We start from the raw sequence: 9854 nt of genomic DNA, 5'->3' as shown, positions 1-9854 counted from the left end.
TGTAGTTACATTTCAACACAACTGCAGTTACATTTTGATATAACTATAGTTTAATTCGATAATATAAAAACACAAATGTGAAACTGTTATTCAGTAATATTTCATATACACTGCAGTTACATTTCAACACAACTACAGTTACATTTCGATATAACTACAGTTTCATTCGATAATATAAAACACAAATGTGAAACTGTTATTCAGTATCAGTTCATATACACTGCAGTTACATTTCAACACAACTACAGTTACATTTCGATATAACTACAGTTTCATTCAATAATATCAAAACAAATGTAAGGCAGTATCTTTTGAGATGAACTGTAGTGTCAATTACGGGCTCCGTCTCCCACTTACTGAAACAACGTCGTTTTAGGACCACGGTCCACGATATAAGAACTGGTGGTGATAGTGTTGCCGGAGAATTGCTGGCCCTTAAGCCTTCCCCATTGATAGCTTTTGGACCAAATTTTAAGAAAAAATGGGTGAGGTGGATGAGAGAGAGAGAGGAGAGAGAAGAGAAACATAACTTGCAGGAGTTTGGGATTTTTCTGACATATTGTGGGGCCCACCTAAAAAAAACAAGCAACAAAATGCAATTCTGTCTCTCTCTCTCTTCTGACATTTTGTATTTTATTCTTTTTTTCTTGTTTTTCTTTTTCTTTTTGCTTCCCTCCTAATCCTAGGTGGAGCTTAAATATGTGTGCAAAGAACTAATCTATTGTGAAAGACCTTAGACTACTACTGACATCATATTATCGTTAGGCGAACCTCCCATAACTGGAGTCGAGCTATTTGGTAAATAATTAGCCTATCAGTCAATTTTGATTTATTTGATCACTATTACTTGTTTGACTTGGTTAAAAAATCAATATAAGTATTTGGTTAATAAGCTTTTTGTAACTCCAAAATACTAAAATTCAAAAGGCTACTCAAAGCAACTTTTTCAATTAGCTTTTTGAGAAAGAAAATTATACCAAACAACTATCAGCTAACAGCTAATTACCAAACACCTTTCTACAATCAGCTAATGTTATCAACTAATTATACTTTCTAATCCAATCAATTAACAGCTATCAGCTATCAGCTAACAGCCATTTACCAAACAGGCTCATTAATGTCTTAGAACAATCGCAAGGTTGATTCATTCCTTACCTGAGCTATCTAGGTTGGTTACCGAGTTAGGGGTTTGAGATGTCATTTATGTTTTCCCCAACACAACATATAAAATGAATTTTAAAAAATTACTTTTATAAAAATAAAATATTTATAAAAAAAAAACTAGAGCACCACATAGGTAAAACTCTGGTATAATATATAAATCTAAATGAAATTATAATATATAAATTTAAGTCAAATTTAAAATTAATTAATCAAATTAATTATTCAAATATTAACAAATAACAAATCAAATTTGAAGCATTTAATAGGGTTTCGCTTAATTTTATATTTATCTTAAATTGAAGCATACAGATGAACTCCAAAACACTAAAAAAAAGTTTATGTTAAATAAACTACATTTAGTGAGATCATTGCAGTCGCAGATCGACCTTTTCACTAAGTATTTGTCTACCTCAACTTCTGAGAAACTTGTTTTATGGAATAGGTTTGAGAAGGAGTCTTGAAAAGCAAGACTAAAGGTCTACAAATAAAGGGGAGTAAACATATTTGCAGTGCGATACACTCTTTTTTCTCTTTGTCTTGATTTTTTTTTTCACGGGGTTTCCCTAACTTTATAAGGGGTTTTAACGAGGTGGCACTGAAACACTAAGATTTTGAGCTTGTACACTTTTTCATTCTGTATGGTTATTTTACGTTTTCCCTACTAAGCTTTCTAACAAGGCACATAAGGGCACATCCATATGATAATTAGTCCAATGTGGAGTGTTATATAATATAATAACTTGGAGTCCAAGTGGATTTGGACGTAATTACCTCAATTATAGAGACCTTCTAGACTTTGCTTCCAACTTTATCTTTCAAATGTCGAGGTTATGTATGTATCTTACTTCCATAAATAGAGATCTCTATGCATGCATCAGTGTAGCATATAGTCTATCTAAATATTAATAAAATATTTCTCTCTCTTATATTCTTGTCTCTCCAATATTATCTTTCTCACTTTACTTTATCAGATTTACATACATCGATTGTATCCCAAAACAAGAACGATACAACTATTCACTCAAGGAAATGTCTCAATTCACAATAGAAACAACTAACAATTATTGTTGTTGTTGTTTTTGTTGTTATAGAATTCATGTTTCACATGCTTAGTGATAGAAAAAAAAAATCTAAACATTTGTGATGTGTGACAATTATATCCAAACTTTTTAAAGTAGGTAAAAAAAATTAAATATGTGCATTCTTTGACAATTATACACAATTGTATTATCTAATCCTAAAAATAATTCAATTCTCATGATTTAAGAATTAATTGGTAGCAATAATATTTGAACATGCTTTTATATATGTAAAATGCTTTATTTTTTAAAATTTAATTCAACTTTTAGTTGGATAAATTATATATTTTGATGAATTATTTTTTTAAAAAATAATGTTATGTTGTAATTAAATTTTAAATAATCTAATTGAAGACATCAGAAATTCTTGTTAGTATTTCATTTTTCTATATAAGTATTACATTTTCATATTGACCCGGACTGTCTAACAGACAAAGATTACACAAGTTTTTACCTAAATATTTTCATTATTTTAGCAACTAATTCCTTTGCAACTTTGATAACTCAAGGATAACGCATATAATTGAAGAAGTAAATTGACTATTTTCTTATTATAAGACCATCGAAACTATAATTTTTTTTAAAATCTTAGATCGTACAATTTAACTTCAAGTTTATGTGACTTTCATGGTGTTTGATAATGAACATCAGTTTAGAAAACGGCATCAAAAACTTCAATGATTATTTAATAATTTACGATTCCTGTCGCGCCAATAACTTCTCAAATTTAGAACTACTTCTCTGATATGCTCTAAAAGTTTACCATGTGCACACATGTCACGGTTTAATTTTAGGTATAAAGTAGCATTACAAATTTTCATCTCACACTTTCATACACAAATCACTACAAATATTCATAATATGACATGTTATTATTGTATATTTGTATTTAATACTCCGTATTTTTTTTATATTTGATTATTGTACAAATTCTTTATTACCTCATAATAAAATTGATCACTTTACAAGTAATCGCTTAAAATAAAGAGCTAGTTTTACTTTATTTATAAGTCGTCATATAAGGTAATAAATACTCCGTATAAAAGAGTAACTTTTTTTTTTGTCAATTATAAAAGGATTAATATTTGATGCACCGCCGGTGTATAGCATACACCGGCGGTGAATGACAAGGTGACACATCATTTTTTTTAAAAATCAATAATGACCGAGTCCTTGTTTGCAAAATACTTAAGACTTTATTGTATTAGAAAACTTTGTACTTCTTATTAACAAAATATATCACTTTCCTAAACATATTAATTACTTCTATTTTCCTATATCAATAATTACGTTATATATGTATATATAGTCATCTAATTTCCTATATCAATTTCCTAAATCTAACGTCACAAAAGTTCCTATATCAATTTCCTAAGACAAAAGCATACAAGTCACAAAAGTCATCTATCTAAACTACTGTGCATCGAACGTTTTATACATTTTTTTTTTTGAAAATAACATTTTATACATATAATTAAGGATTCTGTAATTTTAATTAACAAAATCATCTAATTTCCTATGTGTATCTAAAGTCCTAAATCTATTTAAACCCATAAACTCCTAAATTTAATTACAACCTTAGTCACTATTATAGACAATTGCAAGAATATATATTCATCAAAATCCAAATTTTATCTGTTATAAGAACTCAATCTGTCAATCTTCTTTCTGTGTAAGAATCTTTATCAGTACTCCATTACTAAAGCGTTCTCTTCGGTAAGTTATTTTTTTTATTTATTTTTATTATTCAAATTCTGTTGTAAAGTTATAATTCTTTTTTCTTTTAGTTTGTATGTAAAATTTAAAAAAAAAACTATACTTTTTAATATAAAGTGAAAAGGTTGAGTTTGTAACTTGATTTATAGGTTTTTGGGTCTTAAATTTTAAGAGTATAATATGTATAATTCTGTTAGTGGCTAAGAATGATGAACATTGTAATCACTATTTTATTTCATCTATCTTTTTTTTTTTTTTTGTTCCTTTTACTATTTTGGTACTTGGTGACAATAGTCTTTTAACACCTTGATATATGTCCATATTCATGGTTTGTGTTCTAATCCGTTTAATTATATATTTCTTTACAGATTAATAATGGCTACTTTCCATGATAAAGATCATAATATAGTTGAAATTGAAGAAGATCATGGTTTTGAAATTCCTACACAATTGAGTGAAAGCAATCATGATGAATTGGTGAATAATGGTGAATTTAATATAGGTGAGATTGAACAAGATGCCAGTGAGAATGTGAAGAGTGATGTGAATAATGAGACAATAGAGTTATGTATTGGAATGGAGTTTCAATCACTAGATGATGCTTTAATGTGCTATACTAATTATGCAAAACATGAAGGATTTGGAATTCGCAAAAGCCGCATACTAAAGTCTAGAAAGAATCAAATGGTTATTGGACAAGAGTTTGTTTGTTCAAAGGAAGGTTACCGTGCTAAAAAATATTTACAGCGGGACAATAGGAAAAAGCCTCCACCTGATGAAACACGCATGGGATGCAAAGCTATGATTTCTGTATCTAGAAAAGACGAAGCCAAATGGGTAATATCTAAATTTACTAGAGATCATAATCATGTGCTTGCTTCTCCTAGTAGTGCTCGATTTCATCGAGTTCATAGAAAGAGGACAAAATCTCAAAGGAATTTGATTGACGTGCTTGATGAATCTGGAATTCGTCCTAGTAAAATAATGTCTGTTTTGGTTACTGAATCTGGGGGAATAGATAGGGTTGGTTGCATTGAGCGAGATATTCAAAATTATTTAAGTAACAAAAGACAAAAGCAACTTGAGAAAGGAGATGCACAAGCAATGTTGAATTATTTCAAGGAGTGTCAATCTAAAAATCCAGGATTTTTTTATGCAATACAAATGGACACAGAAGGTCAATTAGCCAATTGTTTTTGGGTTGATTCTAGGTCTAGAGTGGCTTATAAATTTTTTGGAGATGTTGTGACTTTTGACCCAACTTATTTGACAAATAGGTATAAAATGCCATTTGTTCCTTTCACTGGAGTCAATCACCATCACCAGTCCATTTTATTTGGTTGTGCTCTGTTATGGGATGAGACAGTGGAAACATTTGTTTGGCTATTGAATACTTGGTTAGGAGCAATGGATGGATGTCATCCAAAAACAATAATTACAGATCAAGATGCAGCTATAACTACTGCAATTGCAAGGGTCTTGCCAAATACTGCACATCATTTTTGCATGTGGCATATTGAGAAAAAATTTCCAGAAAATCTTAGTCATGTTTATCAAAAGTTTGATGATTTTAAGTTTCAATTTTCACATTGTATCCATAGGATATATATGCCTAGTGACTTTGAAGTAGAATGGGAAAAAATTCTTGACAAGTATGGTTTACGAGAAAATAGTTGGCTTGAGAAGTTGTATTCCATTCGTGAAAAATGGATTCCTGCTTATGTACGTACTAGTTTTTGTGCCGGAATGTCTACTACTCAAAGAAGTGAAAGTATGAATAAGTACTTTAAAGATTATATAAATGCTAATACACCAATAAGTAAGTTTATTGTTCAATATGACAAGGCTCTTGATGCAAGGTACAATAAAGAAAGGGAGAAAACCTTCAAAACATTGAATTCAAAACCTATCTTAAAGACATTGTATCTAATGGAGGAAGAAGCTTCAAAGGTTTATACAAGAAAGATGTTTAGAATGTTTCAAGACGAATTGATTCATTCTCAGCAATTTGTTGCAGAAAAGTTTATTACTAATGAGCATGACTCTGTATATAAGGTGCATGAGTTTGATAAAGAAAAACCAGAGTACATAGTGACATTCATGAGTTTGTCAACAACTATAGAGTGCTCATGTCACATGTTTGAATTTTTGGGCATCCTTTGTAGACACCAATTGATGGTTCTTCTCAAGAAAAATGTATATTCTTTACCTAAGCACTACATTTTACAAAGGTGGACAACAGATGCTAAAAAAGGAGAAATTAGAAGCACATCAAATGAAGAAGAGATGTGTGGTTACAATATGTGTTCAACAACATTGTTTAATAATATCATGGTTCACTCATTAGAACTTTCGGAAAAGGCTTCACGCTCAAAAAAACATTATGACACCACGATAGAAAGCTTGCAATGTTTATTCAAAAAGTTAGATGCATTGAAGATTGATGATGACATGACTAGTAGCACTGGCCGTTTGACAAGCATGATAAGTAATCAAGATGATGATGATAATAATGTACCAATGCGCGATCCTCCTCGTGTGACTACAAAAGGTCGTCCTCGGTCTATCAGAATGAAAGGAGCTTTAGAGCTTAAAAGTAATCGAGTTACATGTTCAACTTGTAAAAAGAAAGGGCACACCAAACGTACTTGTACACTGAAAAACAAAAATATGGTATGTAATATGAACATATTTTATAATTCTATTTAAATTTTTTTATTTTTAAATATTAGTTTTGTTCATAATAATAATTCTCATTAATCTCTTATTGTAGAATTTAATTGCAGATGGACAACAATTGCCAATTGAGACAAATTAAAAGAACTGATTTTGATGAGAACAATGAAGACATAAAGATATGTGGCTCGTTTTATGTTTCATCGTCCTAGTTTGCAAATTTGAATTTTGTACGTTATTGGATATTGTTGTGTGGAGTATTAAATTTTAACTTTAATTAAGTTTTAAAATATAATTTGAGTATTACACAATATTTGATTAATTGTTGATTTTTTACATTATAGTCTCTAATAGTGACTAAGGTTGTAATTAAATTTAGGAGTTTATGAGTTTAGATAGATTTAGGACTTTAGATAGATATAGGAAATTAGATGATTTTGTTAATTAAAATTAAAGAATCCTTAATTATATGTATAAAACGTTAGATGCACAGTAGTTTAGATAGATGACTTTTGTGACTTGTATGCTTTTGTCTTAGGAAATTGATATAGGAACTTTTGTGACGTTAGATTTAGGAAATTGATATAGGAAATTAGATGACTATATATACATATATAACGTAATTATTTATATAGGAAAATAGAAGTAATTAATATGTTTAGGGAAGTGATATATTTTGTTAATAAGAAGTACAAAGTTTCCTAATACAATAAAGTCTTAAGTATTTTGCAAACAAGGACTCGGTCATTATTGATTTTTTTTAAAAATGATGTGTCACCTTGTCATTCACCGCCGGTGTATAGCATCTATACACCAGCGGTGCATCAAATATTAATCCATTATAAAATAGTAACTTTAGAATGAGAAAGTATCATTTTTTCATCAATGTCATTCAATTCATTGACATTTCACAATTTGTGTCCCCAAATGTCGGAAGAAGTGAAGATAAAGTGGTGTTACTTGTCAGTGAAGATTATATATATATATAAGAGATCAGGTGTGTTTGCGCCTTTCTGTGCGGTCGGTGTGATTTAAACTACTAGTGTTAACAAAATGCATCACTCAATATTAGGAAATGCACAACACAAATAAACACAAATATGCACCATTAGGTAGGTATCACCAAAAAATACACCACTAGGTATGCAATTATACACCACACAGTGTTCGAAAATGCACAATTAAGGGCAGGCGAGTTATGTGGGTATTTTTGTGCATTTTCATTGTTGTGCATTTCATATCGTGGTGTATTTTGTTAACACTAGTGGTGTAAACCGCACTAACCGCACGGGAATGTGCGACCAAATTTGAGCATATATATATATATATATATATATATATATATATATATATATATATATATTGGGTACGATACAAACAAAATGAGGAAATGCAATTAATCTCACATAGAAAATATTCCAACTTTTTTGTGCCAGCCACATTGATTAATCTCACAGGCTTTAACTTGATAAAGGTGTCCTGCTAGTGGTGGGGGATTTAATTGGTTCGCTTTTGGACAAGATGGTATGGTGGACACAAAATAGAGATAGATGTATTTTACGTACAATTGGCAATTAAGAACTATTCCTAATTTTCTCTCTAAAAAAAAGAACTATTCCTAATTAATAATCAACTACTTTTGTGGCTTTCAAAAATAAATTCTGAAACTATTATTACTATGGAAAAAGGATAGGTTTCTAGCTTAGAAATACCACAAAATGTAAGTTTGGTCTACAATTTAACACTTTTTTTTTTAAACCATTTTTTTAGTAGGCTATGTCATCCCGCACCATGAACTACGATTCTTCATGCCGCACCCTAATCTTTCAGAACATACATTTCAATTCGTTAACCATTAATTTTTTTTTCGTCTAGCATTTTTAGCAGGTTTGATACAGGTTACAGGTAATAGTATTTGACTTTTTTTTTTTTGCCTAGCACCTTGACCATTCTCCACATCATTGTCCACGAGGAATAATAGTTGCCACTTGGCACGAAGTTGACCGCCATGGGGAGGCGGCAGTGGCCGTGAAACGTTGTCATTTCGTTCTGGCTGTGGGGTTAGTGGTGTGAATTCGGGTTTCGTCGGAGAAGATGCCAACTTTTTCGGTTTGGGTTTGGATTTCTCTTCTGCGAAGACGTTTCGATGCTGTAGGCATTCTTCTCGGATGGTGTGATTCCAAAGGATTTTATATCTGATGAAGAAGAAAAGGAAAGTGAGATAACCAAAGTGTCATGCAGGGTTCTGTTGGTGAGCGATACGCTGATACGATATCGTCGAAATACAGGCTTGTATTGGAGTCAATTATCAGCCTATTGCCAGCAGAAAAGGGAACGGTTGCCTGCAGCTGCTTTCTGCTAAATTAAAGATCCTGAAAGCCGCCAGCTTACTCAGAGCTTCAAATTCGTCGAAAATAATGGAGGTTGCGAGTCAGGTGGCTCTCCGGGCAGACGGTGCTAGTGTGGGTGATTTGTTGATCCCCTCCGTTTCATCGACAAGCGAACAGTGTATGTGATAAGTCTTGGTATCCAAATGTTCTTTTTGAGCAAGAACAAACTCGGTCTTCGTACTCGAAGTGTACGCAACTCCTATACTTAAACAAGATAATGAAAGAAAATTAAGAAACTAATGATAATTTTGCATCTTTTCTTTTGCTGTGTACAGTGTATTTAAAGGCACTGATGTTCCTATTGGAAGAGAGCAAAAATTAAAGAACATATATTTTAAATTAAATATTGCAACTAGCGGAAATCTGCTCAGGACCATTTATATATCTCTTCCATGCATGCATAGCTGTAGATAAGGTCATTGTTTGCTCTAGGGAATCTGTCAAAAGATTGGTATCTTCCATTTATCCATAAACAAATGAATCGCCTTGTTTGTGTCTGCTATTGCGGCTTGACCGAAGAGGTGGTAAGTTATTACTTACTGTGTGTGGTGCAGACTCCGTATCAGTATGATGTTGATATAGTGATGATTATGCTTGAGGAGTTCTTGTTGCAGGGGAAGAGTCCCGGCTCCGACAATCCACCCAGGAGGAGCAAAGGGGATTTCGAGTTCACCACCACCGTGCCGAAGGAAAATTCAAAGTAAATGGTCCAAATGGGTGCCTTAGATGTCCATTCTGTGCTGGAAAGAAGCTAAGAAACAAGATTACAAGTACAAGGATGGAGGCAATATTTTGGTCACTGGTCAACAGAAGGTCCATGTCAGCTTAA

The sequence above is a fragment of the Ipomoea triloba genome, chromosome 1 (genome assembly GCF_003576645.1).
Source record: "Ipomoea triloba cultivar NCNSP0323 chromosome 1, ASM357664v1".
Taxonomy (NCBI): domain Eukaryota; kingdom Viridiplantae; phylum Streptophyta; class Magnoliopsida; order Solanales; family Convolvulaceae; genus Ipomoea; species Ipomoea triloba.
The sequence above is the reverse complement of the archived record's forward strand: the minus strand, read 5'-3'. Positions refer to the sequence as shown.